Genomic DNA, 8897 nt, shown 5'->3' on the forward strand with positions numbered 1-8897 from the left:
GGCTGAAAAGAGAAGGGTTCCAAAAGCCTTTCTCTGCAGCTAGGCAGCTCCCAGAGAAATGAGCAAAAGTGGCCAGAGGAGGAGGCTGTGCCGCCAGAGACAACAAAGGCCCATGCGGCCCCCGCGGCACTAGTCCTGGTCTGGCAGAGCTGGGCTCAAGGGAGCCCACCCCCGCCGGGGCAGGGGTCTAGTTGAGAGAAATGCCCCAGGAAACTCTGACATTCTGCCCCATTCCTCCCTCAGAGCCCATTTAGGCCTTGCATTTGGGGAAGAGGCAGAAAAAAAGGAGATGCTGAGTCATGTTAGGATAAAGAAAACATTGCACTGGGGGGTCAGAAGACCTTCTCCCAGCTCTGGCACAGCTGTCTAAATTTAGTGAGGGGTTAGGTCCTGCGGCCCGCAGTCCGCAGCCCTTGATTGCTGAGGACAACTTTCTCTTCTATTATCTCCTTGGAGCCTCACAGACACCCCCTGAGGCACGCTGGGATTCTTAGCCCCCAATTTACAGACAAGAAAACTAAGGTGAAGCACTTGCCCAGGGTCCTGCTCTAACAGGTGGGAGAGGCAGGATTCACCTCCAGGAGCGCCTGCTTCTGGAGCTCATGTTCTTCCTCTTATTTCCTATCACTCCTGGGAAGCAGTTTGCCCCAGTGGCTGGAGACAGATTTCCCTCCCGGGAAGCCCATAGGGAAAGCTTCTGGGAGGAAGGAGCTGAGTTTTCAGAGCTCTGCAGGGTGATGTTGGTGGGCACTAACTTTAAAATGAGTCGTATCAATTAGGATTCAAGATATGGAAACTTGTATTCATTCTGGCTTAAGAAGGTACCAACCTTAAAAATAAATTGGTTATTTTTCTAGCAAATGAGTTTATTCAAGAATAGCAGAGGAGTTGCATTTGGGACAAGCAAGCTATGGTGAACCATAGGCTATTCTGGAGAGATGAAGAGAAGGTCAGCTTTTATTAGGTTGTAGGAGGAAACTTGGGTGGGTATTTTGAATAAAAGTCTGTTGGGGAAGAGTTGGAGGTTGTGGTGGTTTCTCACTGGCTGCCAGAGGCGGGTAGCGTGTTGTTGTAGGGTAGGGAGGAATCATCCTTCTTTTTCTTAAAAGCAGAAGATGAGCTACCTATGAGAAAAATGTCCTCCCTTGTCAAAATAATTCTGATAGCCCTTCTTCCAGCTGGTAACTCGGGCTGCGTGGAGAGGACCTGCCCGAGAGTGCCCCCTTCAGGGCTCTGACTCAATTGTAAATGAGGTTTCCTTTATTTTCACAAATGGGGTGTATTATCGCACCCAAACTGGAAGTCCAAAGTGTTTGATTCCGCGGCTCCATGATGCTAAATAGAACATCGCTTCACCTCAAAGTTAGGAGCAAGATGGCAGAAGTCCCAGACATCACACCCAGACATGACAACATCTAAGCTCATCTTTCCCTGTGCCTCCTCTTAAGGGTAAGGGGACTTTTCCCAAATCCTCCCAGTAAACCTCCTGAAGATTCTTTGGACAGAATTGGATCACCTGCCCCTTCCTGAGTTGACTATTATTAAGGGGAGAGGAATTACCTTTCGTTAAATAAAGCCATGACATGGAACCAGGGCTAAGATCAGCTTCCTCTGACTCCATGGTAAGGAGTGCAGACATGAGGAAAAGATCGGATTCTGTGGGAAAGAAGGGGATGAAAATGAATTCTGGGTAGGCAACCAGGAGCGACCACTAAGCAAATGCATCCACGAAAGAGGTGTTAAGAAATACATGGGCTTTGACTACACAGCCACCAGGATGGCTAATATGAAAAAGAAAAAATGTGCCAAAAAATCAAGTAAGTTGGCAAAGGAGTGAATGAACCAGCTCTCTCACACACAGCTGATGTGAGTTTAAGTGGTACATTCGCTCCAGTATTTACTACAATATACATGTTCTGTATACCAGGTGTGTATAACCAGTTCTGCTCCTAGGACTACACCCATATGTTCACCGTAACACAGGCACTGGAATGTTTGTGTATTCATAAGCGCCCGAAACCGGGAAGGCACCCAAATGCCCATAGACAGTAGTTCCGGTAAGTAACTGTGGTATATTCACCCAGCAGTGAGAACAGACAATCTACACCACATGCAACAATATGTATGAGCCTCACAAACATAACATGGAACAAAAGAAGCCAGGGAATGCAGCATCTCACAAAAATTGGAAGTCCAAGGGGCTTGATTCAGCAGTTCCAGTATGATAAAAGAGAATATCCCGTGTTGTTCCATTTATATAAAGTACAAAACCAGGCAACTAACCTAGGCATGTAGACATGTTGAAGTCAGGGTATAAATTACCCTTGAAAGGCGAGTGCCTGGAAGGGAGCATGAAAAGGGCTGGAGGGGCAGCTGTCCATTTGTGAGATGTGCACTTGCCTGTGTGTACATTGTATGCTGATGGTTTAAAAATACAGACCCAAGGGGCACCTGGGTGGCTCAGTCGGTTAAGCATTTGACTTCAGCTCAGGTCGTGATCTTGTGGTCCAAGGATTCGAGCTCCACATCCAGCTCTGTGCTGACAGCTCAGAGCCTGGAGCCTGCTTCAGATTCTGCATCTCCCTCTCTCTCTCTGCCCCTCCCCTACTCACACTTTGTCTCTGTCTCTCAAAAATGAATAAATGTTTAAAAAAATTAAAAAAAAATACAGACCCTAGGGGTGCTGGGTGTTTCAGTCAGCTGAACATCTGACTCTTGATTTCAGCTCTGGTCATGTTCCCAAGGCTGTGGGATCAAGCCCCACATGGAGCTCCACACTAAGTGTGGAGTCTGCTTGAGATTCTCTCTCTCCCTCTGCCCCACCTCTGCTCACACGTGTTCACGCATTCTCGTGTTCTCGCTCTAAAAAAAAAAAAGGAAAGAAAGAAAAAGAAAAAAATTTTAAAGAAATACAGACTCTAGAGTCATATAAGCTTTGAATTGAGTCCTTGGTGCATCAGTTATTTGCAGTGTGACTTTGGGCAAGTGACTTCACCTCTTAAACTTCATTTTTCCATCTAGTATATGGGGATAATTATAATACGCAATAGTGGCTTGTTGAGCATGAAAAGAGACACTGCATGTATAATACATAGCTCAATACCAGGCACATAGTAATCAATAGATAGCATCTAGTATTATTATCATCATCGATAACCACAATGGCAGGGCCTTCTCAGGCACTGAGGATATTAGCTCTGACAGGCCTCAGCAGTAAGGTTAACAGCTGTAAGGCCATTGATGACAGGAGACTTCATTGCAAGGAACTGGAGCAGACTGAGAGGAAAATGGCAGGCTCCACAAAGTCACCCAGACCAGTGCTTCTCAAACTTTACCAGACACACAAATGCCTTGGGAATCTGGCTAAAATGCAGATTCTGATTTAGTGGGACTGGGTGGGCTACTATTCTGCATTTCTAACAAAGTCCCCGGTGAAGCCGACAATGCTAGTCTGCACACACTTTGAGTAGCAAGGCTCTCGGTCTTGGAGAATGCAGGAGTTGAAGGAATTTGAGAGAAGTTTGGGGGGGGGGGGTGTGAGGCAGGTAGTTTTCCCACATGTGGTGGGGAGAGATCTGGAGATTTAGTGTGGTGCAGCTTACATGATAAATCCTATCTCACATGACACACCCAGTGCTTCTGCTCCCTCATTCAACCCTAACTGCCATACCTGCCATGAGGAAGTGTTTTGCTTTTGTTTTCCCTTTCTTTTGAAATTGAATACACGAGACAGGCAAATTGTATAAGGAAAAAAAGAAAGGCAATTAGAAACTTCAGGAAATGAAAAGCTATGCACAAAAGGGGAGCCGTGGTGTCTCAGGCGTCTGACTTTGACTCAGGTCATGATCTCATGGTTTATGAGTTCGAACCCTGCCTCAGGCTCTGTGCTGACAGCTCAGAGCCTGGAGCCTGCTTCGGATTCTGTGTCTCCCTCTCTCTCTCTGCCCCTCCCCTTCTCATGCTCTGTCTCTCTCTCTCTCTCAAAAATAAATAAACATTTTTTTTAAGCTGTGCACAAAAGGAAATGTAATCACAGGCAATGACTTGACTTTGATGAAGAACAGTTAGTGATTAAAAATTCTTAGATTCAACAAATAAAGTACAGAAGACATAAGTACCATCCCCCAGCATAATGTACATGTACCAGTCTCGACAATATAAAAATAAAAGTTTGAAAAGTGGAAGTGAGGAGAAAAGAGCTAACAGGAAGGCAGGGGCACTTAAAAACTCATTTTAGGAAATGATGAGTCAGAAAATACTGCTAAAACTCTATTATGGTTTACACAGTTTACTAGAAAGAGGACAGACCTTTGCCTTGTTCCCTATTTATCCCCAGTATATGGAATAGTTTTTGGCACAGAGAAAGTGTTCAACAAATACTTGGTAAGTGAAAGGAGAGCAGACTACTGAAGCCCAGAGGTACCTTGGAGATCACCTCAGTCCACTTCCCTTATTTTACAGATGATGAAACCAAGGTGCAGAGAGCCACAGGAAGTTGCCCAAAGTCCACTGCTATTTTGTGGCCAAGCCAGGAATTAAACTTAGATTCTCTAACTGCCAAGTGCTGTGCCTTCTCCCCCAGGCTACCATCCTCAGCATGAGCCTTCTCAAAGAATCACACTGAGGTTTGGCAGAAGTCCCTTCTAGTCTCAAGAGTGCATCCAAGAGCTGACACTCGCGATATCCTCATGGAGCTCATGGAGGAAGTGACCTTTGAAGCTGTTGGTGGCTGAACCCCACCAAGGAGCCAAGACCAGTGATGGGAACATCAGTGGGCTGACCTGAGTGCCACTAACCTAGCAACGGGAGATAATCACAGCTAAGAGTTTACTGTGTCTTTCTCATCTTTTGTTTTTTTTTTAACATCTTTTACAATTGTGATCATATTGCATAGAATTTTATATACTCCTTTTCACTTATTATTCATAACATGAACATCTGGGGCACCTGGGTGGCTCAGTTGGTTAAGCGTCCGACACTCAGGTCATGATTTCATGGTTTGTGAGCTTGAGCCCCGCATCGGGCTCTGTGCTGACAGCTCGGAGCCTGGAGCCTGCTTCAGATTCTGTGTCTCCCTTTCTCTCTGTCCTTTCCCTGCTCACACTTTCTCTCTTAAAAAAGGAATAAATGTTAAAAAAAAAAAATAGCATGAACATCTTCCCAGTAACATTGCATTCTGAAAACACTTGTTTTTTAGTCACTTACATGGTATTGCTTCACAGGGCTATACTGTCCATAAGCATTCTTCCATTACTGGCTGATTAGGTTGCTTACTATTTAAGTTTTTATTATTTGGGCCTTCCTGGAATGGCATCAGTGAATGGCTCTGTAAGAAAATCTTTGTATCTCTTATTACTTGCTTAGTGTAGATTCCTAGAGATGGAGTTACTCTAAACAAGGAATAAACATTCTTAAGGCTTTTGTTACATCCAGCCAACTGTTTTCCAGTAAGGAACCCTATATTTTCAAGGGACAGTGCAGTGCATCACATTTCTCTGTGACTAGTTACATTTGAGGCTCTGACAATTTGTTTCATCAAAGAATAGCAATCCTTTGATTCCATGTCTGTTTTCCCACTCTGTGTCTATACACGGTATCATTTAGGTCATTCATTCATTCAGTTAACATTCAACAAAAGCTGGGGCGCCTGGGTGGCTCAATCGGTTGAGCGTCCAACTTTGGCTCAGGTCATGATCTCGCAGTTTGTGAGTTCGAGCCCTGTGTTGGGCTCAGTGCTGACAGCTTAGAGCCTGGAGCCTGCTTCGGATTTGGTGTCTCCCTCTCTCTCTGCCCCTTCCCCGCTCATGCTCTGTCTCTTTCTGTCTCTCAAAAATGAATAAACATTAAAAAAAAATAAAAAAAAAAACATTGGACAAAAGCTCTCTATATAGTATCTGTAGTATGCAGTAGATAGTCTATGTACATACAGTCTATGTACTATTGCTTATATATATATATATATATATATATATATATAAAACATACATATAATATATATATATGCACATTACATTCTTTAATCCAACTAATAACTGCTAAGAAATAGTATTGCCATTTTCCTCATTTTATAGCTGAAGAAACTAAATATTTAGAGAAGTAGAGTAAATCATCTAATGTCATACTACCATGATAGAACTGGAATTCAAACCCAGGTCCCTCGGATTCAAAGCAAATTGACTTTCCACCACTAGGCAACAGTTACCAGCCACATGTGGGGGCTGCCAGGCTGGGCCAGTGGCACTAACTGCTCAGAGAGGCTTCAAGGCCCTTCATCAATCTCTGTCCCCATCTCCCAATATCTGTTTAGCCTGATCTTTCATTCCCAGTGTGGGTCTCCCTCCACCCACCTCCCGAACCATTTATTGAGCAAATGCATTTTGAGCGCTTATTGTAGGACAGGTCCTGGGCATACAGTGGGAAACAGGGGACGCGGCACTGTCTCCATGGAACTTACAGTCTAGTTGTTGGAAGGAGATGGACGATAAACAAATGATAAGTTAACAATTGTGTTGTCAGAAATTAGAAAAGTGCTAGAGAGAGAAGAATCGGGCGAAGGGGTAGCAGTGGACATAGAGAGGTTTTATGAGATGGCCTGTCACAGGCAGAAGTAGGATTGAAACTGTGAGTTTGAGTCCCTCCCCTCTTGGCCCAAGGCTTACTGTCTTCAGGAAAACTAAGGAGCTGTAAGATCCCTTTCAATTTTCAGATGTTTAAATTCTAAGACATCTCTGACTAATCCCTTAGGGCTATCCCATCTTTGCAATTTTTCAGCACTTCTGTTCCAGCTCCATACTTTAATTTTGGTCTCTGGACCAGTGGTCTGTAAACATTTTGGATTGCATATGCCATCGGTAACAACCTGAGCTGCACATGTGTTTTCTCATTTATGTATTAATTTGTGCACATAAGCTATAGTATTAATGCACACTATAAAGCTGTGCTATTCAATAGAGTAGTCATTAGCCACACGTGGCTATTTACACTTAAATTAATTTAGATTTAAAAAATTAAAAATTCAGTTCCTCAATTGTATTAACTACATTTCAAGTGCTGATATAAAATATTTCCATCATCACAAAAAGTTCTACTGGATAGTGCTGTTCTAAACTTTATACCAAAATAGAAATGTTTAAAGGGTAAGATAAAAAACTAAAATAGAAATTCCAATATTTTCTTCCCACACCTCCTGAGATCACCTAGCACATCCCTGGGAGTTATGCAAACCACCCCCTTCATTAGAAATTACTGCTCTAGATGTCTGATGTATATAGTGGATTAAAAAGGCAAAAGCAAAAAACAAAGCCAAAAACTGCCTTCTTAACAAGTACGTCTTATATCCAAGTAAGTGTTCCAATCCTAATATTTCTCTATCCTCGTCCTCACCCCCTATGCTCAACATCCAGCCACACTTACCTAATTACCATTCCTTGAATGCCTGATGTGTGCCTTCATACTTGCCCAAGCCACCCTGGAATGATGACTCCCCACTTCTCTGCTTGGTGAACTCGGCTTTCAAAATCCACCCCAAAGTCACCTCCTCTGTGAAGCTTTCCAAGAACTCTTAGGGAAAAAAATCAGTGATTTTTCTCCTTCCATTGTGCTTATTTATTCACTTGATACTTGTTTATACAGTGGTTACAATGGGCCAGAAATGAATGACTGTACATAAAGAGGTTAGAGCGGAGCAGAGCACACTGAAAGCACTGTCCCAGTGTTCCCTGTGATGATGACAATGATGATGGAAAAGACGCCACTGCTGCTGGATGTCAGAGATGATGACACCACAATCCATGACTCAAGAAGCCTAGAGTTTCTGAGAAAGGCCCACAAGAAGTTATGAGACAGTGCAACAAATACTTTGTACTAATGCACAGCACTGTGCAGTCACCGAGACAGCATTCCAATCCAGTTCAGCTTCTAAGAGAGGTTAAAAAACACCTCCAAGGAGGAAGTCTTAGTCTGTTCAGGCTGCTATAACAAAATGCCACACACTGGGCGGCTTATAAACAACAGCCATTTATTTCTCACAGTTGTGGAGGCTGAGAGTCTAAAGTCAGGATGGCAGCATGGGCAGGGGAGGGCCCGCTTCCGGGTTGCAGACTTCTTGTATCCTCACCTGGTAGAAGGGGCAAGGGAGCTCCCTCAGGCCTCCTTTATAAGGGCACTAACCTCACTCATGAGAGTTCTATCCTCGTGACCTAATCACTTCCCAAAGGCCCCACCTCCCGAGACCGTCACACTGGGATTTCAATCTATGAATTTGGTGGGGGACACATTCAGACCATAGCATAGGGGGCACAGAATGGAGCGATATAAATAAACACATATTCCCAGAAATTGCCAAGGTTCCCAGGCTTTCTGGACTACTCTTTGAGAGCAGTTTACACAAGGCTTTAGAGTCAAGCCTCATTTCTGACCGAAGAGTCCATGGCCCAGCTGGCCCACCCAGCTTTTAAGTGGAAAAGCCAGAATTTGGGTCTATATCCAAGAAGCTTCTGGAAGGAAGTCTACCCAAGCCCCCAAGAGACAAAGCTCCCTGTTTTTTCCTTTCACAACTCTTCTCACAACTTGTAATTACATGATTATATGCTTGTGAGTATGTTTACTGTCTGTCTCCCTGGCTGTCAGCGTTTTTACTCACCACTGTATTCTTAGGACTTGGCTCAGCAAAGGAAGGGTTCAGCAAAGGTTTACTGTTCAGTTTCCAGAGTCCTGCACGTGAGCCCCGCCCACCCACCGGAAGGCCCCGCCCCGCCCCACCAGGCCCGCCCCCAGCTTGCCTTAGTGTAACTGCAGGTGCGGGAACCCAGAGCGCACAAGGCCTAGCCACCTGGGCCAGGCTGCCCCAGCCCTCTCGCCGTCGCCGTACCTGTCCCAGACCGGCCCCCTTCTGCCAC

This window comes from Panthera uncia, chromosome B4 (genome assembly GCF_023721935.1).
Source record: "Panthera uncia isolate 11264 chromosome B4, Puncia_PCG_1.0, whole genome shotgun sequence".
In the NCBI taxonomy this organism is placed as follows: domain Eukaryota; kingdom Metazoa; phylum Chordata; class Mammalia; order Carnivora; family Felidae; genus Panthera; species Panthera uncia.